We start from the raw sequence: 26588 nt of genomic DNA, 5'->3' as shown, positions 1-26588 counted from the left end.
TAATGCATAACCTCAATATAATCATGGGAAGACAACAGACAAAAATCAAATTGAGGGGCATTCTTTTTTTGTTTGTTTGTTTTTATTATAACGAGCTATTTATTTTATTTTGTATATATATATTTTTTTCCATTTTTTTAATTAAGGTATTACATGTGTACATATCTTCCCATTCCCCCCCTCCACTCCCATACATGCCCTCACCCCCCAGTGTCTTGCATCCATTGGTTATGCTTATATACATGCATACAAGTCCTTCGGTTGATCTCTTATCTCCCCCACCTCTCCCTAAACTTCCCGATGTAATTTGACAGTCTGTTTGATGCTTTATTGCCTCTGTATCTATCTTTTTGTTCATCAGTTTATAATGTTCTTTATTATCCACAAATGATTGAGATCATGTGGTATTTTTCTTTCATTGACTGGCTTATTTCACTTAGCATAATGCTCTCCAGTTCCATCCAGGTTGCTGCAAATGGTAAGAATTCCTTCTTTTTTATGGCAGCATAGTATTCCATTGTGTAGATGTACCACAGTTTTCTGATCCAGTCATCTGCTGACGGGCACCTAGGCTGTTTCCAAATCTGACTAATGAGTTTTCCAACCACTGGGTTAGGCTTATATACATGCATACAAATCTTTTGGTAGATCTATCCCCCTTATCCCCACCCCCACTACCTTCCCTCTGAGGTTTGACAGTCTGATCAATACTTCTCTGTCTCTGGATCTGTTTTTGTTCATCAGTTTATGTTGTTCATTATATTCCATAAATGAGTGAGATCATGTGATATTTATCTTTATCTGACTCGCTTATTTCACTTAGCATAATGCTCTCCAGTTCCATCCATGCTGTTGCAAATGATAAGAATTCCTTCTTTTTTACCACAGCATAGTATTCCATTGTGTAGATGTACCACAGTTTTTTAATCCACTCATCTGCTGATGGGAACTTTGGCTGTTTCCAAATCTTAGCTATTGTGAATTGTGCTGCTATGAACATAGGGGTGCATATATCCTTTCTAATTGGTGTTTCTAGCTTCTTGGATATATTCCTAGAAGTGGGATCACAGGGTCAAATGGGAGTTCCATTTTTAGTTTTTTGAGGAAACTCCATACTGTTCTCCACAGTGGCTGCACCAGTTTGCATTCCCACCAGCAGTGCAAAAGAGTTCCTTTTCCTCCGCATCCTCGCCAGCACTTGTCATTTGTTGATGATAGCCATTCTGACAGGTGTGAGATGGTACCACATTGTTGTTTTGATTTGCATCTCTTGGATGATTAGTGACTTTGAGCAGGTATGCATATGTCTCTTGGCCTTCCTTCTGTCTTCTTTCGAAACGTATCTATTTAGGTCAGTTGCCCATTATTTGATTGGGTTGTTTAACTTGCTTTTATTAAGTTGTATGAGTTCCCTGTAAATGTTAGACATTAAACCCTTATCATTGATATCATTGGAAATTATGTTCTCCCATGCAGTGGGCTTTCTTGTTGCTGTGCAAAAGCCTTTTATTTTGATGTAGTCCCATTTGTTTATTTTCTCTTTAGTTTCCATTGCTCTAGGAGCAGTACCATTGAAGAAATTGCTTTGGTGTATGTCTGAGATTTCACTGTGTATGGATTCCTCTAGTATTTTTGTGGTTTCCTGTCTTATGTTTAAGTCCTGTATCCATGTTGAGTTTATTTTTGTGTATGGTATAAGTTGGTAGTCTAGTTTCATTTTTTTTTGCATGTATGTGTTCAATTTTCCCAATACCATTTATTGAAGAGACTGTCTTGACTCCATTGTATGTTCATGCCTCCTTTGTCAAATATTAATTGAGCATAGTGGTTTGGGTCGATATCTGGGTTCTCTATTCTATTCCATTGGTCTATATGTCTGTTCTTGTGCCAGTACCAGGCTATTTTGAGAACATTGGCTTTGTAATAATGAAGCATCTATCTTATATGAAAACTGCTGTTTGAAATTTTAACCCTGTTAATTGTCTTCTGTAAATTCTTGCTTGCTAAGACTACTCCTACTTTAGAGGGGCCATTGAACTTTCCCCCAGACAAGGTTATCAGTGCTGGCGTCAGGCTAGGCCTCTGGTTGAGGTCTCAAGGCCCAGCACATATGGGCTTTTTAAGAACTTGCAAAAGGGGCCGGAAACACTCCATATTTTGGAGACAAAGAAGGTAAAATCATATAAATAGGGAGAATTCCTGCATGTTGGGGCCCAGAATTTGAGATACATTTTCCTCTGGACCTGCGCGTAGTAAATGTAACTCCATCTCTCTAAGTATTGCTTTGTTCTTCTTCGGTCTTCTGTAACATTATAGCTTGATATCTGGTATTGAGATCCCACCTACTTTGTTCTTCTTTCTCAGGATTGCTGTGGCTATTCGGGGTCTTTTTTTATTCCAGATGAATTTTGTGTATGGTGTAAGCTGGTGGTCTAGTGTTGGAAGCTTCCCATTGCCTTCACTAGCAGAAAGGAGTGGACAAGGAGTCTGGAAGGCTGGTCAACCTTGAGGCTCTGGCAAGGGTCAGAGTCATACACCCACTGCCTGGCAGAGACAAAGGGAGCTGAAGCAACTTCCACCTTTTAGTTTCATGTAAATCCTTACTGATAAGATAGTTTGCTGGTTACTGGAAATTGCCTGCCTAAGGGCTATAGGTGGATCCCAAACCTGAATAAAAGGGATTGCAAGGCCAGAGCAAAGCGGAGTCCTCTCTTGGGCTTTCCTCTGGCCCCCAATTCCCAAATTAGTATTTTCTTGTCTAGTCTCTTTCATTTGTGTGCGGCCTCCTCCAGAGCCCGAACCCTGAACCTGAACCCTGAACTCCACATGGGACGTGGTGGTGGTGGTGGTGGGGGGGTATACTCGCAGTCTAGTTTCATGTTTTTGCATGTATCTGTCCAATTTTCCCAACACCATTTATTGAAGAGACTATCTTGACTCCATTGTATGTTCATGCCTCCTTTGTCGAATATTAATTGGGCATAGTTATTTGGGTCGATTTCTGGGTTCTCTATTCTATTCCATTAATCTATATGTTTGTTCTTGTGCAAGTACCAAGCTGTTTTAAGAGCAGTGACTTTGTAGTACAGTTTGATATCTGGTATTGAGATCCCACCTACTTTGTCCATTTCAAATTCTCAGGTTTGGAGGGGCGCATGTTCAGTTGCTCTGGTGTGCAACTCCCTATGAGGGCCCTGAGCCCTTTGGCGTGCAATTCACTGTGCGGTCACAGCACCTAAGGGAGAATGGTGCCCTAAATTGCTATGGCAGCGCATATGCAGCATCGTCCTGTGACCTGTCGCTAGGCACAACAGGTTGCACCAGAAGCTCTGACTTAGTCCAGTGGTTGGGTGCCCGCCTGGTAATAGCTCTTTCAGTGTCAGGAGGGTAGAGCCTGCGTGAGCCTCAAGCCTCTGACCATGCCAGAGGGTAGAGCCTGCATCGTGCTTGGCTGTTGGGGCATGCACCCAAGTCTCACCAAGGGGTCCAGGTGCCAAGTCACACGGGGCCTGAGGCTGAAGTGACAGGCTTGGCGAGAGGGGTGCCCACTTCAAGACTCATCAAGGCCTCCACTTGCCAAGTCACACGGGGCATATGGATGAAGCAATGGGCTTGGCAGGAGGGTCACATGTTCCAAGACACACCAAAGGGTCCAGTGGCGGGTCTTGTGGCTTCATATATTTTTCTTGTCAGATTGCTGTGACTAGGACTTACAGTAATATGTTGAATAACACTGGTGAAAGCAGACATCCCTGTGTTGTTCCTGTTGTTAACGGAAACACCTTTATTTTTTGCCCATTGACTGTGATATTGGGTGTAACTCTTTCATATACGGTCTTTATTATGTTGAGGAATGATCCCTCTATTCACATTTTTCTGAGTATTTTTATCATAATTGGGTGCCCAGTTTGGTTCTGGGAGGAAGTGTGAGAAATATCTACATACTTTGATGCCTTCTTAAAACTCTGTACCACCACTTATTTTTTGGATTTTCATCATTACACAATGTTTGTTTGTTTTATTTTTTTATTGATTAAGGTATTAAATATGTGTCCTTATCCCCACCTAATTGCCCCGCCAACCCTCCCTCCACTCATGCACTCACTACCCCTAGTGTCTGTGTCAATTGGTTATGCCTATATGCATGCATACAGGTCCTTTGGTTGATCTCTTCCCCATACCCCCACCCTACCCTACCCTCCCTCTGAGGTTTGATGATCTGATCGACGTTTCTTTGTTTCTGGATCTGTTTTTGTTCATCAGTTTATGTTCATTCATTATATTCCACAAATGAGTGAGATCATGTGATATTTATCTTTCTCCAGCTGACTTATTTCACTTAGCGTAATGCTCTCCAGGCCCATCGTACTGTTGCAAATGGTAGGAGTTCCTTCTTTTTTATAGCAGCGTAGTATTCCATTGTGTAGATGTACCAGAGTTTTTAAACTACTCGTCTGCTGATGGGCACTTAGGCTGTTTCTAAATCTTAGCTATTGTAAATTGTGCTGCTGTGAACATAGAGGTGCATATATCCTTTCTGATTGGTGTTTCTAGTTTCTTAGGATATATTACTAGAAGTGAGGTCACTGGGTCAAATGGGAATTCCATTTTTATTTTTTAAAAGAAACTCCATACTGTTCTCCACAGTGGCTGCACCAGTCTGTATTCTCACCAGCAGTGCATGAGGATTCCTTTTTCTCTGCATCCTCGCCAGCACTTGTAGTTTGTTGATTTGTTGATGATAGCCATTCTGACAGGTGTGAAATGGTACCTCACTGTCGTTTTGATTTGCATTTCTTGGATGATTAGTTACTTTGACATTGTTTTCAGATGTTTCTTGGCCTTCTGTATGTCCTCTTTTGAAAAGTACCTATTTAGGTCTATTGCCCATTGTTTGATTGGGTTGTTTATCTTCCTTTTGTTAAGTTGTATGAGTTCCCTGTAAATCTTGGGAGATTAAATTCTTATCAGAGTTAACATTGGCAAATATGTTCTCCCATACAGTGGGCTGTCTTGTTGTTTTGTTGATGGTTTATTTTGCAGTGCAGAAGCTTTTTATATTGATATAGTCACATTTGTTTATTTTCTCCTTATTTTCCATTGCCCTAGGAGTGGTATTGCTTTGGCATATGTCTGAGATTTTGCTGCCTGTGTATTCCTCTAATATTTTTATGGTTTCCCATTTTAAGTCCTTTATCCATTTTCAGTTTATTTTTGTATATAGTGTAAGCTGGTGGTCAAGTTTCATTTTTCTTTGCATATATCTGTCCACTTTTCCCAACACCATTTATTGAAAAGACTGTCTTGACTCCATTCTATGTTCATGCCTCCTTTGTCAAATATTAGTTGAGCATAGTGGTTTGGGTCAATTTCTGGGTTCTCTATTCTATTCCATTCATCTTTATATCTATTCTTGTGTCAGTACCAGGCAGTTTTGAGAACAGTGGCTTTGTAATACAGCTTGATATCTGGTATTGAGATCCCACCTACTTTGTTCTTTCTCAGGATTGCTGTAGCTATTCGGGGTCTTTTTTTTTTTCAGGTGTTTTTTTTGGAGAATTCTTTCTAGGTCTGTGAAATATGCCATTGGTATTTTAATGGGGAGTGCATTGAGTCTCTAGATTGCTTTGGGTAGTATGGACATTTTATTGATGTTGATTCTACCAATCCATGAGCACGGTATGTTCTTCCACTTGTTTATGTCTTCCTCTATCTCTTTTTTCCGTGTCCTGTAGTTTTCAGAGTACGGGTCTTTTACCTCCTTAGTTAAGTTTATTCCTAATTATCTTAATTTTTTTGGTTCCAGGGTAATGGGATTGTTTTTTTAGTCTCTCTTTCTGTAAGAAATGCCATAGATTTCTTGGTGTTAATTTTTTATCCTGCTACATTGCCGAAGTCAATTATTAAGTCTAATAATTTTTTTGATGGAGTCTTTAGGGTTTTCTATGTATAGTATCATGTCATCTGTGGATAATGATAATTTTAGTTCTTCTTTTCCAATTTGGATGCCTTTTATTTCTTCTTCTTGTCTGATCATTATGGCTAGCACTTTCATAACTATGTCGAACAGGATCAGTCAAAGTAGGCATCCCTGTCTCGTTCCTGTTCTTAAGTGAAATGATTTTAGTTTTTGCCAATTGAGTATGATGTTGGCTGTAAGTTTGTCATATAAGGCTTTTATTATGTTGAGGTATGATCCCTCTGTTACCATTTTGCTGAGGGTTTTTATCAAGAAAAGGTGTTGGATTTTGCCATATGCTTTTTCTGCATCAATTAATATAATTATGTGATTTTTATCTCTCAATTTGTTTATGTGATGTATCACATTTATTGATTTGTGGATATTGTACCATCCTTTCATCCCCAGGATAAAGCCTACTTGCTCATGGTGTATGATCTTTCTGATGTAATGCTGGATCCGATTTGATAGAATTTTTTGAGGATTTTGGCTTCTTTGTTCACAAGGGATATTGACCTGTAATTCTCTTTCATTGTGTTGTCTTTATCTGGTTTTGGTATTAGGGCAGTGATGGGCAACCTTTTGAGCTTGGTGTGTCAAACTTCGCCAAAAAACTGAGCATAACTCGGGTAGTGTGTCACTTTGAGGAAAAAACATTATTTTGCGATATTTATAGTTTAAATAACATAAATGTATAATTGTTATATATAATTGTATTTAATAAACCTCAGTGGCCGCGTGTCATCAGAAATGGCTACGCGTGTCAGTGCTGACACGCGTGTCCATAGGTTCGCCATCACTGTATTAGGGTAATGCCTGCTTCATAGAATGAGCTTGGAACTGTTCCTTCCTCTTGAACTTTTTGGAATAGTCTGAGGAGAATAGATTTTAGTTCTTCCTTGAATGTTTCTTAAAACTCCCCTGTGAAACTGCCTGGCCCCAGGCTTTTGTTTGCTGGGAGCTTTTTGATGACTGCTTCAATTTCTTCCATAGTTATCAACATTTTGAGATATTTAGATTCTTCCTGATTGAGTTTTGGAAGGTTGTATTTTTCTAGGAATATGTCCACTCCCTCTAGGTTGTCTAGTTTGTTGAAATAGAGTTTTTCATAGTATTTTTTTTTTTAACAATCCTTTGTATTTCTGTGGGATCGGTTGTTATTTCTCCCCTTTCTTTTTTGATTTTGTTTATTTAGTTCCTCTCTTTTTACTTCTTGGTGAGCCTGGCTAAAGGTTCATCAATCTTGTGTATCCTTTCAAAGAACCAACTCTTGGTTTCATTGATCTTTTTATTGTGTTTTTTTTTTTGGGGGGGGTCTCTATGTCATTTATTTCTGCTCTGATCTTTATTATCTCATTCCTTCTGCTCACTCTGGGCTTTTCTTGTTGCTCGCTTTCTAATTCTTTAAGTTATACAGTTAGATGATTTAGTACCATTTTTTCTTGTTTTTTGAGGTAGGCCTGTAGAGCTATAAACTTCCCTCTCAGGACTGCTTTCATTGTGTCCCATAGATTTTGGATTGTTGTGTTTTCATTGTCATTCGTTTCCAGGATGTTTTTAATTTCTTCTTTGATCTCTTTGGTAACCCAATCATTGTTTAATAGCATGCTATTTAGCTTCCAAGTGTTTGAATATTTTTTATTGTTTTTATTCTAGTTCATTTGTAATATTATGCCATTGTGGTCTGAGAAGATGCTTGATATGATTTCATTCTTCTTGAATTTGGAGAGACTGTGCCTGTGACCCAATATGTGGTCTATCTTTGAAAATGTCCCATGTGCACTTTAGAAGAACATATATTCCATGACTTTGGCGTGAAATGTTCTGTAGATGCCAATTAAGTCAATCTGATCTACTGAGTCATTTAGGATTGCTGTTTCTTTGCTGATTTTTTGTCTAGATGATTTATCCAGTGATATTAATGGGTTATTCAAGTCCCCTACTATGATTATATTGTTGTCAATCTCTCCCTTGATATGTTCCTGAAGTTTTTTTTATGTATTCAGGTGCTCCTGCATTGGGTGCATATATGTCTACCAGGATTATATCCTCCTGTTGTATTGATCTCTTTAGTATTATGAAATGGCCTTCCTTATCTCTTGTTATGGCCTTTACTTTGAGGTCTATTTTGTCAGGTATAAGTAATGCTACCCCACCTTTTTTTTTTTTCTTTTCCATTTGTGTGGAAGATATTTTCCCATCCCTTCACTTTCAGTCTGTGTGAGTCGCTTCTTCTGAGGTGGGTCTCTTGTAGACAGCATATATATGGGTCATGTGTTGGTTTTTTTTTCCATTCAGCTACTTGATTTGAGCATTTAGTCTGTTTACATTTAAATTTATTATTGATAGGTACCTGTTTGTGGCCATTTTTATTTTTTGTGCCTGTGTTCCTTCTTCCCTTTTATTTCTTCTTCATCTTTTTTTTTTTTTTTTACACCAGTCCCTTTAACATTTCTTGCATTGCTGGCTTGGTAGTGATAAACTCCCTTAGCCTTTTTTTTTTTTTTTTTTTTTTTTTTTCTGTGAAGTCCCTTATTTCCCCTTCAATTTTGAATGGTAGCCTGGTTGGATAGAGTGTTCTTGGATTCAGTCCCTTGCTTTGTATCACTTTGTAAACTTCCTTCCATTCCTTTCTGGCCTTATGTGTTTCTGTTGAGAATTCATTTGATAATCTAATGGTAGATCCCTTGTAGGTAATTTTCTGTCTCTCTCTTGCAGCCTTTATGATTCTCTCTTTGTCCTGAATGTTTGTCATCATAATTATGACGTGTCTTGTTGTGGGTCTTTTCAGGTTCATCTTTTTTGGTACTCTTGGTGCTTTTGTGACTATTTTCTTCTGCAAATCAGGCAAGGTTTGTGACATTATTTCTTCAAATGGGTTTTCTAACCCCTGTTCCTCTTCTTGTTGTTCTGGCACCCCTATTATTCATATGTTGCTTCGTTTCATGTTGTCTAAAAACTCCCTTAGGCTCTCCTCCAGTCTTAATTTTATTTTCTCCAATTGCAGTTCCATTTGGGTGCGTTTTGCTTCCCTGTCTTCTAATTTGGTACTCCGCTTCTCCTAGTCTACTGTTGAAACTTTCCATAGTGTTTTTTATTGTAGCTACATTATGCTGTATTTCCTATTGAATTTTACATAAGTTGTTTTTTCATCCTACTGATTTATGAACTGTATGACCCTTATTCTGAATTCGTTTTCTGACAATTGCATGCCTCAGTTGCACTTAGCTCCTTTTCTGGTGATTCCTCCATTTCTTTATTTCTTTCCTTTGGGGGTTTCATTTTCTCCCCATTTTTGCTCTCACTGAAGGATCTAGGTGTCGATTTGTGTAGTGGCTGCTCCTTGGGTAGCAGCCGCTACACGGGTAGCGGCTGATCCTCAGGTGGTTGTGGCAGCAGCTGCTCGCCGGTTGGTAGCAGCTCCTTGAGTGGGCACTGCTCACATGGCTGCTCGCAGCATTGGTGGCTCCTCCAGCTGTCAGGGTCAGGCTGCTCACATGGCTACTGTTCCTCAGATGGGGGTGGGCAGCTCATGTGGCTGTTATTCCTCGGATGGGTGTGGGCTGCACACAGCTAGCTGTTCCTCCTCAAATGAGGGCCAGCTGCTCATGGGGCTGCTGCTCCTCAGACAATGGCGGGCTGCCACTCCTTTGGTGGGGACTGGCTGCTTGTGTGGCTACTGCTCCTTTAACAGGTGCGGGATGCACACAGTTGCTGCTCCTCTGACTGTGATGGGCTGTGTACGGTTGTTGCTCCCGTGCAGGGGCAGGCAGCTTGCATGGCTGCTGCTCCTCAGACGTGGGCACACTGTGCACAGGGCTGCTGTTCCTTGGATGGTTGCAGGCTGCTCATCCAGCTGCTGCTCCTCAGACCAGGATGGGCTGCTTGCACGGCTGCTGCGCACGTGTTCACAGCGCCCTGGGTTAAAGCATTGGGCCAGCCAGAGAGGAGCATGGTTTGGAACTCACAGTAGCCCGTGGCCAGGGTAGTTGGAGTCTTGGTGTCTGTGGGACCACAGCCAAGGCAGCAGGTCCCTGGTGGGGTAGCTGTAGAGTTCCGGGTAGTGTCTCAGGGCACCCTTGGTGGAGGTGAGGCTGGGCTCCTAGTCATGGCTGGGTTTCCAGTGATAGTAGTTCTCCCCTTCAAGATGGCACAGCCTCTGTGGTAGAGCCAGCTGCCCCAGGACTGTTTGCTATGGAGGCAGAAGGTGCCCAGCTAGGCTAGCCCAAACCGCCAGCCCCCAAAGGTCTTGTGGGATCTAACTGTCCTTTCCTCACGTGCACACACACCCCCCCCCCACATGTCCACACACTCCCCTTTTCCTCCCTCACTCACTCATGCTCTCTCCCTCACTGCCGTCCTCCTAGCCACCATCTTTCTGCCTCTGTAGTTGGGTCTGGAGTGTTATTGACCCATATATGGATGGAGTGTCCTCTTCGGGTGTCTGGTTATGTGGCTTGCTCTCTAACATTTTGACCAAACAGGACAAAATGCAACTTGACAAGACACGACACAAAAGGAACAAAACATGAATGTACTCATGACTCTGATAACCCCAATATAAGTGATCACCAGGGAAAACAGAATTAGGCAAGAGAAAGAGCAAAAATGATATTGAGGAGAGAGAAAAATGGTAAGAGAGAGAAGAAAAAGAAGAAACAGGGAAATATGTATGTGGGGAGAAAACACCACAGAATAAACAGATAAACCAAAAAATGCAAACACCAAACACCCTGAAAAGAGGGTGCAGGCAGAATCTGTAGAGGCCGAGTTTACATACAGAAAGTAAGGTTAAGGAATTGGATGAATATGGGGAGGACATCAGTTTAGTATAGAGGAAGTAGAAAGATGATGAGTGGATAAGAAAAAAGAGAAAGAGAAAGAAAAAAATTTAAAAAATTCTAAAAACAGGATAAAATAATCTATATAAATAAAAATGTAAATGTTCATTTGTTCAAAATCTTAAATTTCTGAAAGTTCTTCACCAATTGCTTTGAAATTTTGACACAACGTTGCATTCGAATACACGCGTGTTTTTATATACCATATACCTACTATTATATAGATGTCACACCTGTGACAGGTAAAAACATGCGTTTTTGGAAAACAGCGCCATCTGTTGGACATAAAAGCAACACACACTATACTAAATATTTTACGATTCCATTTCAATGTTTCCGATTTACGATCCATTTACGATTTCCAAATTTTCAATTTTACGATTCCATTTCAATGTTGATAATGATTGAAGATTTGTGCTTAGAAATCGCGAACAAAGTTATCAATCAATTGGGAATGCCATCACCGAATCGATCTGCTGCTGCTTCGTTCGATGTAGAATTGCGTAGTGAACAAAATTACAACACGGGTGATCTTTTGTCATATGTGCAAATATTCCTAAGCTAACGCTTGAGCAAAAAGGCATTTACAATCAAATAATGCAAACTGTCAATAACGCGGTTGGAGAAATCTTCTTAGATGCGCCAGGAGGAACTGGTAAAACGTTCCTAATTAGATTGATTCTGGCAGCAATTCGATCCCAAAATGACATAGCCTTAGCTCCTGTGACATCCAGAATAGCTGCGACATTGCTACCAGGTGGAAGAACTGCTCATTCCACTTTGAAATTGCCATTGAACATGCAATTCATTGAAACTCCCACGTGCAACATTTCCAAAGCATCCGGCATGGCAAAAGTATTGCAGAAATGCAAACCTATTGTTTGGGATGAATGCACAATGGCGCACAAAAAATCGCTCGAGGCTCTTGATCGATCATTGCAAGATTTGAGTGGAAACATCAGACCATTTGGGAACACATTAATATTGCTTGCAGGAGATTTCAGGCAAACATTACCTGTAATTCCTCGATTGACACCAGCAGACAAAATAAATGCTTGCCTGAAATACTCTACTTTGTGGCGACACATGAAGACGTTAAAATTAACTATAAATATGCGTGTCCAGCTGTAAAACGATCGATCAGCTGAGATATTCTCACATCAATTGCTGGAAATTGGGAACGGAAAGGTGCTGGTTGATCTGACCTCAGGATGAATTTCATTGCCTCATAACTTCTGCAATTTAGTGATGTCAAAAGAAGAATTGGTTGAAAAAGTATTTCCCAATATATAAACCAATTATAAGAATCACAATTGGCTGAGTGAACGAGCTATGCTTGTGGCCAAGAACAAAGATGTCTACGAACTTAACAATATTATTCAGTTTAACATTCAAAGCGAGGCAGTCACATACAAGTCCGTCGACACTGTTGTGGAAGCAGATGAAGCAGTTACTTATCCAACAGAATTTTTGAATTCACTCGATCTGCCAGGGATCCCACCACACGTACTGCAATTGAAAATCGGCGTGCCAATTATCATGTTGCGAAATATCAACCAGCCAAAGCTTTGCAACAGCCTGCGGCTTGCAGCAAAAAAATTAATGAGCAACATCGTAGAAGCAACAATCTTGACAGGACCTTTCAAAGGTGAAGATGTCCTCATTCCTCGCATTCCTATGATTCCAACGGATATGCCATTTCAATTTAAGAGATTGCAATTCCCAATTCGATTGGCATTTGCAATCACCATCAACAAAGCTCAGGGCCAATCTTTAGAATTGTGTGGTTTAGATCTAGACACGGATTGCTTCTCACATGGACAATTATATGTTGCGTGTTCTAGAGTCGCCAAACCAGACAATCTCTATATCTGCACAGACAATGGAACAACAAAAAATATTGTATACCCACAAGCATTGTGAAATTAAACATATTAGAAACGTGCGCTTTCTCTTTCCTTTCTTTTCCATTTAATCAGACTGAGCCACAGCAACACGTGGCCAGGTACAGCTAGTAAAAAATAAAAATATAATGATGAAAAAATAATGTGAAAAGAAATAAAAAATAAAGAAAGAAACAAAAAAAGAAAATAAAGAAGAAAGAAAAAAAGAGATAACAAAATGTTAATAAAAAAGGAAGGAATTCCTACTATTTACAACAGCATGGATGGACCTGGAGAACATTATGCTAAGGGAAATAAGTGAGTCAGAGAAAGAAAATAACACATTATCTCACTCATTTGTGGGATATAATGAACAACATAAACTGATGAACAAAACCAGATCCAGAGACAGAGAAGCATCGAGCAGATGCTCAAACCTCAGAGGGAAGGTAGGGGAGGATGGGGGTAAGTGGGAGAGATCAACCAAAGGACTTGTATGCATTCATATAAGCATAACCAGTGGATGCAAACACCAGGGCGATGAGGGCATGAACAGGAGTGTGGTGGGGGGGGCGCAATAAAGGGATAAGGACACATAAGTAATACCTGAATCAATAAAGAAAAAAAAACTAACAAAACAAAACACTAGTGATGGCATTGAGAGCCCATCTGAATGATCCAGGATAGGATTCTCATTTCGAAATCCTTAACTTAATCACATCTTTGCCATATAAGCGAATATTCAGTGGTTTGGACAAGGGACCACCATTATTCAGCCCACTGTACCTACTTCTGGAGAAATATGGGGACATTTATTTCATTCTTTGCTTCTGATAGGAACTGGTGTAATAGGGTTAAGGAAACCTCATTTTATGCTGCTTGTGTTACAACTATGTGTAACACAGAAGTTTGGCTTTTCAGGATTACCAGCCATTTAGTAAGAGAGCACCAGGCCTCCCAGTGATCAGCTCCAAATTTGATTTATATTTTTGATGAAATATTTTACACAGAAAAATGCAAGTTATTAGTGAACATATCTATAACAGAAATAAAGCCACTTCTGACTCATGAAAAAAAAAAAGATCCTGTCTAATAAAAGAGAAACATGCAAATTGACCGTACCTCTGCTACACTACCAGCCAATAGGAGTGAGTATGCAAATTAACCCAACAAAAATGGCAAGGCCCATAGTGGCCAGGTGGCGCTGGGACTGCCGGGGCAGATGGGAGACACAAACCCGCAGGGAGGCTGGCACCCAGCAGCCCCAAGCCCCGCCACCACAGTGCTGGGGCTGCAGGGGGTCGGATCAGAGACACAAACCCGCAGGCCTGGCACCCAGTAGCCCCAAGGCCCGAGGCAGAGGCGCTGGGGGGCGTGGAGGGGGGGGCAGTGGAGATACAAACCCGCAAGAAACCTGTGGAAAAGGAGATAAACTATCATAACTTTATCCCCCTTTCCATAAGATGAGAAAACTGCCCCTGGATTATTTAGTGATGTGGCCCACACCTTTCTACAAACACAGGGTAATGTTATGAACACTCCCAGGAAGGTCTGGTCAGAATACTGTCTCCAGGGAATAATGCTACTGTGGCAAATCATTTAAGAGAGGAAACAAGCTTTTGTTGGGTTTATTCTGAAGGTCAGAGAACATGTCACCCCAACATATGCTGTGTTGTTATATTGATGATCTTGAACTGCAGATGCTTGAAAAACAGCAAATGCATGTATAGGATTTCACTGAAGTCTCCTGATCTGCCTAAAATCGTACCCCCATAAGGAGCTTAAATGTCATAGGTTCCCTTGATGGGAGAAGTGTCATAAGGCAGAGAAGACTGACTCCTGTCACAGGACAGGAGAGTAGAAGTTTACATCACACCCAAACTTTGTTACAAACTATTTCCCCCCATCCCCATTCATCTTTCCTAAAAATCATTTACTCTCCTCTAAGAGGCCTACATCTCCTGTCCTCTTTCCCTAGGAAGAAGGTATTTAAATCTGCATTCTAAGCCACCTTGGGGAGTTACTCATTTTTCCCTGGGGTCTCCCACATATACACAAGGTACACATGTTAATGAACTTTTGTTTTTCTCTTGGTGATCTGTCTTTCATTACAAGGGCCTCCACTAAGAACTCAGAAAGGTAGAGGAAAACTATTTTTCCTCCTCCATAATTCTATCTCAGGAAATCAAGTCCCCAGCTGAACAATGAGGTTGGCTCAAGTACCAAGCAGAACTGGCTGACGGGAGGGACACTTCTAGGGAGAAATCAATGATATTGGTATCAAAGTGGGACGGAGGGCACACGCATGTTTGCTGGTGGGAGTTTAAAGTAGTTCAACATTTTTGGAGGAGGATTTGGCAAATTCGATAGAAATGTTCAAGGTATATCCAAGAGTCTTCTTCTAGGAATCACATCTGCTGAGATAAAGCACAAGCGCATAAGCCCTGGTTAGAACCCAGGATGCTACTGTGGGCTCCCCTTCCACAATAGGAAAACCTGGGAATAACCTGCATTTTTAGGACAAGGTGGCATCGATACTAATAAAAGGGTAATATGCTAATTACACTGAACATCTTCCGGATGACCTTTCGTATGTCCTTCTGGACATCCTTCCTGACAAAGCCATTTTGGCGAGGCCAAGGCAGAGGAGGTTAGAGGTGATCAGGCAGGCAGGGGAGAGCAGTTAGGCGGACCAGGCCAGCAGGAGAGAGCAGTTAGGGGGATCAGGCTGGCAGGCAGGTGAGCGGTTAGGAGCCAGAGGTCCTGAGGGGTCCCAGATTGGAGAGAGTGCAGGCCGAGCTGAGGGGACCTCCTTCCTGTGCACGAATTTTGTGCACCAGGCCTCTAGTAATATAATAAAAAAGAAAAATAGAATGATGAAAAAATTATGCGAAAAGAAATAAAAAATAAACAAAAAAAGAAAATAAAGAAAAAAAGATTAAATGTTAATAAAATAAAATAAAAATGAAAAAGTGAAGTGTTGTTCGTTTCCACTGAGTTTTAATGCCCTGTGGGGGCTGGTTTAAGATCCCACTCTTCTCTACTGTCTGCCACTTCTCAGTTTCCTATTAGGTAGTCAGCACCATGTTGAAGTTCCAAGCGGTCCACCACTCCTCTGTTTGTGTCTGTCTCCACCACCTTGAATGCCAGCAGTCAGGATCAATCTGCCCACTTAGCCTGTCTGCCTGCTGTCAGTCTAAATCTCTTAAGCAGCTGATTCTGACAGGGCTATAGTTGGGGAGGTGGCCATATCGCTTTCTGCGACTGAACAGCCTCTCTTCAAGCCAGTCCCAGGGACTAGTCAGTTTTTTGTTTGTTTGTTTGTTTTTGTATGTCCTTTGTAACACTCAGGGTGTAGTCTGGGTGTGGCTGTATTGGTTGCCTGGAGATTGCAGTAAGGGGCTATCTATTCAGGAGAAAATGGCTGCTTAGTTCCAGAGTGTCAGGTATATCCCAGTGCCAGACTTCCAGCCATCTCTCCCTGACTCTCTCCTCTCCCCAGACTCTCTCCAGACTCTACAGGTCCACACCTCCACCTGCACCTTAGCCACGGGTGTTTGTATTTGAAAGGTTCTATGAACTGGGTTTAGTGAATAAAAGCAAAGACCAAAAAGAGGGGAAAGAGCTGCACCACTGTGAGTTTCTCTCCTCCTGGCACCGCATGGCTTGGGCAGTTGTTCAGGCTGCCCCCTCCAGGCTTAGCCTCTCATGGCTGTGGACTTAGATCTAGATTCCCCTGTGGCCAGAAGCCCTGTGGACTTCCTTTCCACAGTCAGATGTTACACCTGTCCCTAAGGGATGTGGCCTTGGTGCTGTGCAGCTTCCTTCTGAACCTCTGGGCTTGAAGGTCTCCTACCTCTCTCCAGCCAAGATCCCTGATTTTATGGCTCTCCAGACATCCTCTGCCCTTCCTGGCTGTGAATTGTCTCACCAGCTGTGTCTACTTTGCCAATTCTGGGTGGTTGTTATTCAATTTAGTTACTCATTTCATCTGCTCTGGGATAAGGCTCAGGACACATCTGCCTATTCCGCTGTCATTTTGTCTCTCTTCATCACCACTTTTTTATCCACTCATTTTTTTATGGACACTTGGGTTACTTCCATAGATTGCCTATTGTACATAACACTGCAATGAACATGGGGTGCATATATTCTTTTGAAATAGTGTTTTGAGTTTCTTTGGATATATATATATATATATATATATATATATATATATACACACACACATATGTATATATGTGTGTATGTATGTGTATATATATATATATGTGTGTATATATATATACACACACATACATACAGAGGAGTAAAATTGCTACATCACTAGGCAGTTTCACTTCAAAATTTTTAAGAACTTCCGTATTTCTTTTATACTGGCTGCACCAATCTGTATTCCCATCAACAGTGTATGAGGGTTCCCTTTTCTACACATCCTTGCCTACACTTATTTGTTGATTCATTGATAGCCATTTTGACAGGTGTGACATGTTCATTGTGGCTTTTATTTGCATTTCTGTGTTGATTAGTGATGTTGAGCATCTTGTCATATGTCTATTGGACATCTGTATATCCTTTGGAGAAGTGTCTATTTGGGTCCTTTGCCAATTATGTAATTGGATTGTTGTTTTTTTTCTTTTTGGTGTTGAATTTTATGAGTTCTTTTTAAAAATCCTTAACTAATGATATGTTTTTTACTAATTTTTAGAGAGAGTGGAAAGGAGAGAGAGAGAGAAAATATCCATGTGAGATAGAAATAAATATCTATCAGTTGCTACCTGTATGCGCCCCCATCTAGGGACTGACCCTACAACATAGGTTTGTGACCTAACAGGGAATCAAACCCACAACTTTTTTTGGTCTACAGCAGTGGTTCTCAACCTTTCTAATGCCGTGAGCCTTTAATACAGTTCCTCATGTTGTGGTGACCCCCAACCATAAAATTATTTTCGTTGCTACTTCATAACTGTAATTTTGCTACTGTTAATGAATCGTAATGTAAATATCTGTGTTTTCCGATGGTCTTAAGCTCTACAGCAGTGGTTCTCAACCTGTGGGTCATGACCCACAGGTTGAGAACTGCTAGCATGGTCACCTAAGACCATCAGAAAACACAGATATTTACATTATAATTCATAACAGTAGTAAAATTACAGTTGTGAAGTAGCAACGAAAATAATTTTATGGTTGCAGGTCACCACAACATGAGGAACTGTATTAAAGGGTCGCAGCATTAGAAAGATTGAGAACCACTGGTCTATAGGATGATGCTCCAGGCAATTGAGCCACCCAGCCAGGTAGAGTTGTATGAGGTCTTTATAAATTTTAACTCTTAACCCCTTATCAGATATAACATTGGCAGATATGTTCTCTCATTAAGTGGGGTGTCTTTTCATTTGGTTGATGGTTTTCTTCACTGTAGAAAACATTTTCAATTTGATGTAGTCTCATTAGTTTATTTTTGCTGTTGTTTCCCTTGCCTGAGGAAGTATATCAGAAAAAAATATTAGTGGGAAAAATGTCTGATATTTTACTGCCTAGGATTTCTTCTAGGAGTTTTATGATTTCACATTTATGTAGTCTTAAATCCATTTTGAGTTTATTCTAGTATATCATGTGAGAAGATGGTCTAATTTCATTTTTTGCATGTAACTTTCCAATTTTCCCAAAACAATTTATTGAATACTAGTGGCCCTGAATGAGTAGCTCGCTACCGCTTGCCTCATCTGGCTGCCGCTTGCCTCATCTGGCTGCCTTGCCCACCACCGCTCGTAGCTCTCTGCTGAACATAGCTTGCTGCCCCGCCCTCCTGCTGATTGGTCGTTATGTGATGGCGTCCTGATCAATTTGCATATTACCCTATTATAAGTATCCTATCTAATAAAAGAGTAATATAAATTGACTGTACGTCCGCTACACCAACAAGCCACGCCTGCAAGCCAATCAGGAGCGAATATGCAAATAAACCCAACCAAGATGGCTACAGCCACAGAGAGAGCAGGAGGGAGGCTTGGATTTCCCCAGCAATGGAGGAAGCCAAGCTTTCCACACACCCTGGCGGGCCCAGGCCTCCACTCAATGCTACAAAGTTTCAATGATAGAAGATAAATAAATTCCAACAGAAATGGCGGCAGCCATGGAGCTGAAGAGAGCAGGAGGCTAGGGTTGCCCCCAGCGATGGAGGAAGCCAAGCTTCTTCAGCCCTGGCCCGCCCAGGCCTCCACTACAGGCTACAAAGTTTCAATTATAGAAGATAAATAAATCCCAACAGAAGTGGCTGCTGCCACAGAGTGAGCAGAAGGCTTGGCTCTGCTCCAGGCTACAAAGTTTCAGTTGTAGAAGATAAATAAATCCCAGATACCAGGGCCTCCACTTGGGTCGCCGGGGGGCTTGGCCAGCCTGCAAACCACCACAGGCCCCTCGCCCAGGCCGCCCCACGACCCAAGGGAACCCCCACCCTGATCCGGGACACCCTTCAGGGCAAACCAGCTGGCCCCTACCCATGCACCAGGCCTCTATCCTAGCTAATAAAAGATTAATATGCAGATTGACCATCACTCCAACACACAAGATGGCTGCCCCCATGTGGTTAAAGATGGCTACCCCCATGTGGTCAAAGATGGCTGCTCCCATGTGGACACAAGATAGCCACCACAAGATGGCCAGCAGGGGAGGGCAGTTGGGAGGGACCAGGCCTGCAAGGGAGGGCAGTTGGGGGCGATCAAGCCTGCAGGGGAGGGCAGTTAGGGGTGACCAGGCTGGCATAGGAGGGAAGTTGGGGGTGACCAGGCCTGCAGGGAAGGGCAGTTGGGGGGGATCCAGGCCTGCAGGGGAGAGCAGTTGGGGGGGACCCAGGCCTGCAGGGGAGGGCAGTTAGGGGCAAACAGGCTGGCAGGGGAGCAGTTAGACATCAGTCAGGCTGGCAGGGGAGTGGTTAGGGGATAATCAGGCTGGCAGGCAGAAGCAGTTAGGGGCAATCAGGAAGGCAGGCAGGCGAGCAGTTGGGAGCCAGCAGTCCTGGATTGTGATAGGGGTCCCAGATTGGAGAGGGTGCAGGCTGAGCTGAGGGACACCCCCCCCCCCGTGCATGAATTTCATGCACCGGGCCTCTAGTAGATATTATAAGTATAGATACTGTCTTTACCCCAATGTATGTCCTTGCCTCCTTTGTCAAACATTAATTGCCCATATACGTTGGTTTATTTCTGTGCTCTATATTCTGTTTCATTGATCTATATGTCTGTGTTAAAGGCAGTACCATGCAGTTTTGATTACCAAAAACTTGACATCAGGTAGTGTGATAACTCCAACTTTGTTCCTTTTCAAGATTGCTGTGGCTTTTAGGCATCTTTTGTGGTTCCATATCAATTTTTGGATTATTTGTTCTACATCTGTGAAGTATGCCATTGATATTTTGATGGGAATTGCATTGACTCTATAGGCTGCTTTGGGTGGGTAGTATGGACATTTTAACAATGTTAATTCTTTCTATTCATGAGTTTCCATTTATTTGTATCTTCTTCAATTTCTTCCTTCACTGCCTTATAATTTTCTGAGTTCAGGTCTTTTACCTCCTTGGTTAAAGTTATTTCTAGGTAACTTTTTTATGCATTTGTAAATGGGATTGTTTTCTTAGTTTTGCTTTCTGATAGATTACTATTAGTGTATACAAAGGCAATGTTTATTTTGTATCCTGCTACTTTACTGAATTTATCAGTAGTTTTTGGTGGATCTTTAGGCTTTTTTTAATATACGGTATCATGTCATATGCAAATAATGAACGTTTTACTTCTTCCTTTCCAATTTGGATACCTTTTATTTTCTCTTGTATGATTGCTGTGGGTAGGACTTCCAGTATTATTTTGAATAAGAGTGGCAAAAGTGGACATCTCTGTATTGTTTCTTATCAAAAGTGGAACACTTTTAGTTTTTCCCTATTGAGTATGATGATAGCTGTGGGGTTGTCATATTTATTCTTTATTATGTTATGTTTCCTCTGTTCCTGTTTTGCTGAGAATTTTTATTATAAGTTCTGGATATTTGCTTTTTCTGCAACTATCTCTATGATCATATAATTTTTATCTATCATTTTGATATGTGATGTATCACATTTATTTATTTGCTCAAATTTTATCAACCTTGTGTCCACTGAATAAATCCCACTTCATCGTGGTGTATGAAAATTTTCATGTACTAGTATTGCTGGATTTGGTTTACTAATATTTTGTTGCAGATTTCTCCATCATGTTCATCAGGGATATTGACATATAATTTTCTTTATTTATCTTGTCTTTATTTGGTTTGGAATCAGTATAATGCTTGCCTTGTAAAATGAGCTTGGAAGTTTTCTCTCTTGAATTTTGGGAATAGTTTGAGGACAGGTGGTAGTACTTCTTTCAATGTTTGGTAAAATTCACCTGTAAAGCCATTTAGTCAATGACTTTAGTTTTTTGGAAGTTTTTGATTACTCCTTCAATTTCATTAGTTATAATTGGTCTGTTCAGATTTTCTTTTTCTTTTTAATTCAGTTTGGAAGATTGAATGTTTCTAAGAATTTATCCAGATTGTCCAATTTATTGGCATATAGTTGTTCTTAATATTTTCTTACAATCCTTTGTATTTCTGTGGAGTGAGTTGCTTCTACTTTTTCATTTAGAAATTTGTTTATTTGGGTCCTCTCTCTTTTTTTTCTTGATAAGTTTAGTTAAAGGTTTATCAATTTTGTTTTTTGTTTCTTTTTTAGGTGTATTTTATTTTAATGTATATTTATTGTTGAGAGTATTGCATTTTTCCCATTGAAACCCTCCGCACCACAACCCCCTCAGGCCTTCACTACACTATTGTCTGTGTCCATGGGTTATGCATATATGCATAGAAGTTCCCCAGGTTAATCTCTCCCCACCCACCTATCCGCCCCCACCTTCTCTCTAAGATTTCTCAGTCTGTTCTATGCTTCTCTGTCCCTGGATTTATTTTGTTGAACAGTTTATTTTGTTCATTAAATTCCAAATATGAGTAAGATCATGTGATCGTTGTCTTTCTCTGCCTTGATTATTTCACTTACCATAATACTTTCCAGGTCCCTCCATGCTGTCTCAAAAGAGTAAGAGATCCTTCTTTTTTTTCTTGGTGTAAATGTACCACAGCTTTTTTTATCCACTCATCTACTGATTAGCACTTGGCTGTTTCCAGATCTTACCTATTGTAACTTGTGCTGCTATGAACCAGGGGTGCGTACATTTTTTTCTGATTGGTGTTTCGAGTTTCTTAGGATATATTCCTAGAAGTGGGATCACTGGGTCAAATGGCAGTTCCATATTTAATTTTTTTGAGGAACCTCCATAATGTTTTCCATAATGGCTGCATAGTCTGCATTCCCACCAGCAGTGTACTAGGGTTCCCATTTCTTCACATCTTAACCAGCACTAGTCATTTGTTGATTTGTTGATGGTAGCCATTCTGTCAGGTGTGAGGTAATATCTCATTTTCATTTCAATTCCCATCTCTCTGATGATTAGGGACATTGAACATTTTTTCCTATGTCCGTTGGCCATCTGTATGTCCACTTCGGAGAGGTGTCTATTTAGGTTCTTTGCCCATTTTTTAAATTGAATTGTTTGTCTTCCATTTGTTAAGTTGTATGAGTTCCTTATATATTTTGGAAATTGACCCCTTATAAGATGTATGTTCTCCCATAATGTGGGATTCCTTTTCATTTTGTTGATGGTTTCCTTTGCTGTGCAGGAGGTTTTTATTTGATGTATTCCCATTTGTTGATTTCCTCCTTAGTTTCCCTTGCCCTAAAAAATTTATCAGAAAACATATTGCTACTAGAGATGTCTGAGATTTTGCTACTTCTGCTTTATTCTAAAATTGTTATGGTTTCACAACTTAGATTTAAATCTTTTATCAATTTTGAAGTTATTCTTGTGTATGGTGTAAGTTGGTGTTCTAGTTTCATTTTTTTGCATGTATCTGTACAATTTTCAGAACACCATTTAGTGAAGAGACTGTCTTGACTCCATTGTATGCTCTTTCCTCCTTTGTCAAATATTAATTGAGTATAATGGCTTGGGTTTATTTCAGGGTTCTCTGTTCTGTTCCATTGATCTATATGCCTTTTCTTCTGCCAGTACCAGGCTGTTTTGAGTACTGGCTTTGCAGGATAACTTGATATCTGGTATTGTGATCCCTCCAACTTTGTTCTTCTTTCTCAAGATGGCTGTGGCCCTTTGGGGTCTTTTTTGGTTCCATATACATTTTTTGCATGTTTGTTCTAGATCTGTGAAATATGCCATAAGTACCTTAATAGTGATTGCAATGAATCTATCGGTTGCTTTGGTTAGTATGGACATTTTATGACATTTTTTTATTGAGGTATTATATGTGTACATATCTTACCATTACCCCCCCCACCCCACACCCATACATGCCCTCACCCCCCAGAGTTTTGCGTCCATTGTTTATGCTTATATGCATGCATACAAGTCCTTCGTTTGATTTCTTATCTCCCCCAACTCTCCCTAACTTTCCCCCTGTAATTTGAAAGTCTGTTTGTTGCTTTACTGTCTCTGTATCTATCTTTTTGTTCATCAGTTTATAATATTCTTTATTATCCATAAATGAGTGAGATCATGTGGTATTTTTCTTTCATTGACTGGCTTATTTCACTTAGTATAATATTCTCCAATTCCATCCAGGTTGCTGCAAATGATGAGAATTCCTTCTTTTTTATGGCAGCATAGTATTCCATTGTGTAGATGTACCACAGTTTTCAGATCCAGTCATCTGCTGACGGGCACCTAGGCTGTTTCCAAATCTTAGCTATTGTAAATTGTGCTGCTATGAACATAGGGGTGCATATATCCTTTCTGATTGGTGTTTCTAGTTTCTTCGGATATATTCCCAGGAGTGGGATTACTGGGTCAAATGGGAGTTCCATTTTCAGTTTTTTGAGGAAACTCCATACTGTTCTCCACAGTGGCTGCACCAGTCTGCATTCCGACCAGCAGTGCATGAGGGTTCCTTTTTCTCCGCATCCTCGCCAACACTTGTCGTTTGTTCATTTGTTGATGATAGCCATTCTGACAGGTGTGAGATGGTACCTCATTGTTTTGATTTGCATCTCTTGGATAATAAGTGACTTTGAGCATGTTTTCATGTGTCTCTTGGCCTTCCTTCTGTCTTCTTTTGAAAATATTCTGTTAAGGTCCGCTGCCCATTTTTTTATTGGATCATTTATCTTCCTTTTATTAAGTTGCATAAGCTGCCTGTAGATGTTAGAGATTAAACCTTTATCAGTGATAGCATTTGCAAATATGTTCTCCCATGCCGTGGGCCTTCTTGTTGTTTTGTTGATGATTTCTTTTGCTGTAAAAAAGCTTTTTATTTTGATGTAGTCCCATTTGATAATTTTCTCTTTAGCTTCCATTGCCCTAGGGGCAGTATCGGTGAAGAAGTTCTTTTGTTATGTGTCTGAGATTTTGTTACCTGTGGATTCCTCTAGTATTTTTATGGTTTCCCGTATTATGTTTAAGTCCTGTATCCATTTTGAGTTTATTTTTGTGTATGGTGTAAGTTGGTGATCTAGTTTAATTTTTTTGCATGTGTGTGTCCAATTTTCCCAACATCATTTATTGAAGAGACTGTCTTGACTCCATTGTATGTTCATGCCTCCTTTGTCAAATATTAATTGAGCATAGTGGTTTGGTTCGATATCTGGATTCTCTATTCTGTTCCATTGATCTATATGTCTGTTCTTGTGCCAGTACCAGGCTGTTTTGAGAACAGTGGCTTTGTAATACAGCTTGAAATCTGGTATTGAGATCCCTCCTACTTTATTCTTCTTTCTCAGGATTGCTGCGGCTATTCTGGGTCTTTTTTTATTCCAGATGAATTTTTGGAGAGTTCTTTCTAGGTCTGTGAAATATGCTGTTGGTATTTTGATGGGGAGTGCATTGAATCTGTAGATTACTTTGGGTAGTATGGACATTTTAATGATGTTGATTCTACCAATCCATGAACATGGTATGTTCTTCCATCTGTTTACGTCTTCCTCTATCTCTTTTTTCAGTGTCCTGTAGTTTTCCGTGTATAGGTCTTTTACTTCCTTAGTTAAGTTTATTCCTAGGTATCTTAATTTTTTGGCGTGATGGTAAATGGGATTGCTTTTTTAGTCTCTCTTTCTGTAAGTTCACTATTGGTGTATAGAAATGCCATAGATTTCTTGGCGTTAATTTTGTATCCCGCTACATTGCCGAATTCATTTATTAAGTCTATTAGATTTTGATGGAATCTTTTGGGTTTTTTATGTACAATATCATGTCATCTGCAAATAAGGACAGCTTCACTTCTTCTTTTCCAATTTGGATGCTACTTATTTCTTCTTCTTGCCTAATTGCGATAGCTAATACTTCCAGTACTATGTCAAACAGGAGTGGTGAGAGTGGGCATCCCTGTCCTGTTCCTGTTCTTAGGAGAAATGGTTTTAGTTTTTGCCAATTGAGTATGATGTTAGCTGTGGGTTTATCATATATAGCTTTTATTATGTTGAAGTATGATCCTTCTATTCCCACCTTGTTGAGAGTTTTTATCAAGAAAGGGTGTTGGATTTTGTCAAATGCTTTTTCTGCATCTATTGATATGACTATGTGATTTTTATCTCTCAATTTGTTTATGTGATGTATCACATTTATTGATTTGCGGATAATGTACCATCCTTGCATTCCTGGGATAAATCCTACTTGGTCATGATGTATGATCTTTCTGATGTATTGCTGGAGCCGATTTGCTAGGATTTTGTTGAGGATTTTGGCATCTATGTTCATGAGGGATATTGGTCTGTAATTCTCTTTCATTGTGTTGTCTTTATCTGGTTTTGGTATTAGGGTGATGCTGGCTTCATAGAAGGAGCCTGGAAGTGTTCCTTCCTCTTGAATTTTTTGGAATAGTCTGAGGAGGATAGGTTTTAGTTCTTCCTTGAAAGTTTGGTAAAACTCTCCTGTGAAGCCCTCTGGCCCCGGGCTTTTGTTTGCCGGAAGCTTTTTGATGACTGCTTCAATTTCTTCCATAGTTACTGGCCTGTTGAGCTGTTTAGATTCTTCCTGATTGAGTTTTGGCAGGTTGTATTTGTCTAGGAATATGTCCATTTCCTCCAGGTTGTCCAGTTTGTTGGAATAAATTTGTTCGTAGTATTTTGTAACAATCCTTTGTATTTCATCAGGGTCTGTTGTTATTTCACCTCTTTCATTTCTGATTTTGTTTATTTGGGTCCTCTCTCTTTGCTTCTTGGTGAGCCTGGCTAGAGGTTCATCAATCTTGTTTATCCTTTCAAAGAACCAGCTCTTGGTTTTGTTGATCTTTTGTATTGTTTCTTTGGTCTCTATGTCGTTTATCTCCTCTCTGATCTTTATTATTTCTTTCCTTCTGCTTACACTGGGCTTTTCTTGTTGCTCTCTTTCTAACTCTTTGAGTTGTAGGGTTAGGTAATTTATTACTATTGTTTCTTGTTTTTTGCAGTAGGCTTGTAGAGCTATGAACTTCCCTCTCAGGACTGCTTTCGCTGTGTCCCATAAATTTTGGATTGTTGTGTTTTCATTGTCATTTGTTGCCATGATGTTTTTTATTTCTTCCTTGATGTCTTTGGTAACCCAGTCATGGTTTAATAGCATGTTGTTTAGTCTCCATGTGTTTGATTTCTTTGGGTTGTTTTTATTGTAGTTGATTTCCAGTTTTATGCCACTGTGATCTGAGAAGATACTTGATATGATTTCTATCTTCTTGAATTTGGAGAGACTTTGCCTATGTCCTAACATATGGTCTATCTTTGAAAATGACCCATGTGCACTTGAGAAGAATGTATATTCTGTGGCTTTGGGGTGAAATGTTCTGAAGATGTCGATTAAT

At 40.3% G+C, this 26588-nt stretch overlaps 1 protein-coding gene across 1 annotated transcript in view; it reads left to right on the top strand.

Moving 5' to 3' along the window:
* PHKA1 (phosphorylase kinase regulatory subunit alpha 1) overlaps window positions 1-26588 on the top strand; it is a 371877-nt gene that overhangs the window by 122711 nt on the left and 222578 nt on the right. The window lies entirely within an intron of this gene.

The sequence above is a fragment of the Cnephaeus nilssonii genome, assembly GCF_951640355.1.
Source record: "Cnephaeus nilssonii genome assembly, chromosome: X".
Lineage (NCBI taxonomy): Eukaryota > Metazoa > Chordata > Mammalia > Chiroptera > Vespertilionidae > Cnephaeus > Cnephaeus nilssonii.
This window is presented reverse-complemented; position numbering and strand designations above follow the sequence as displayed.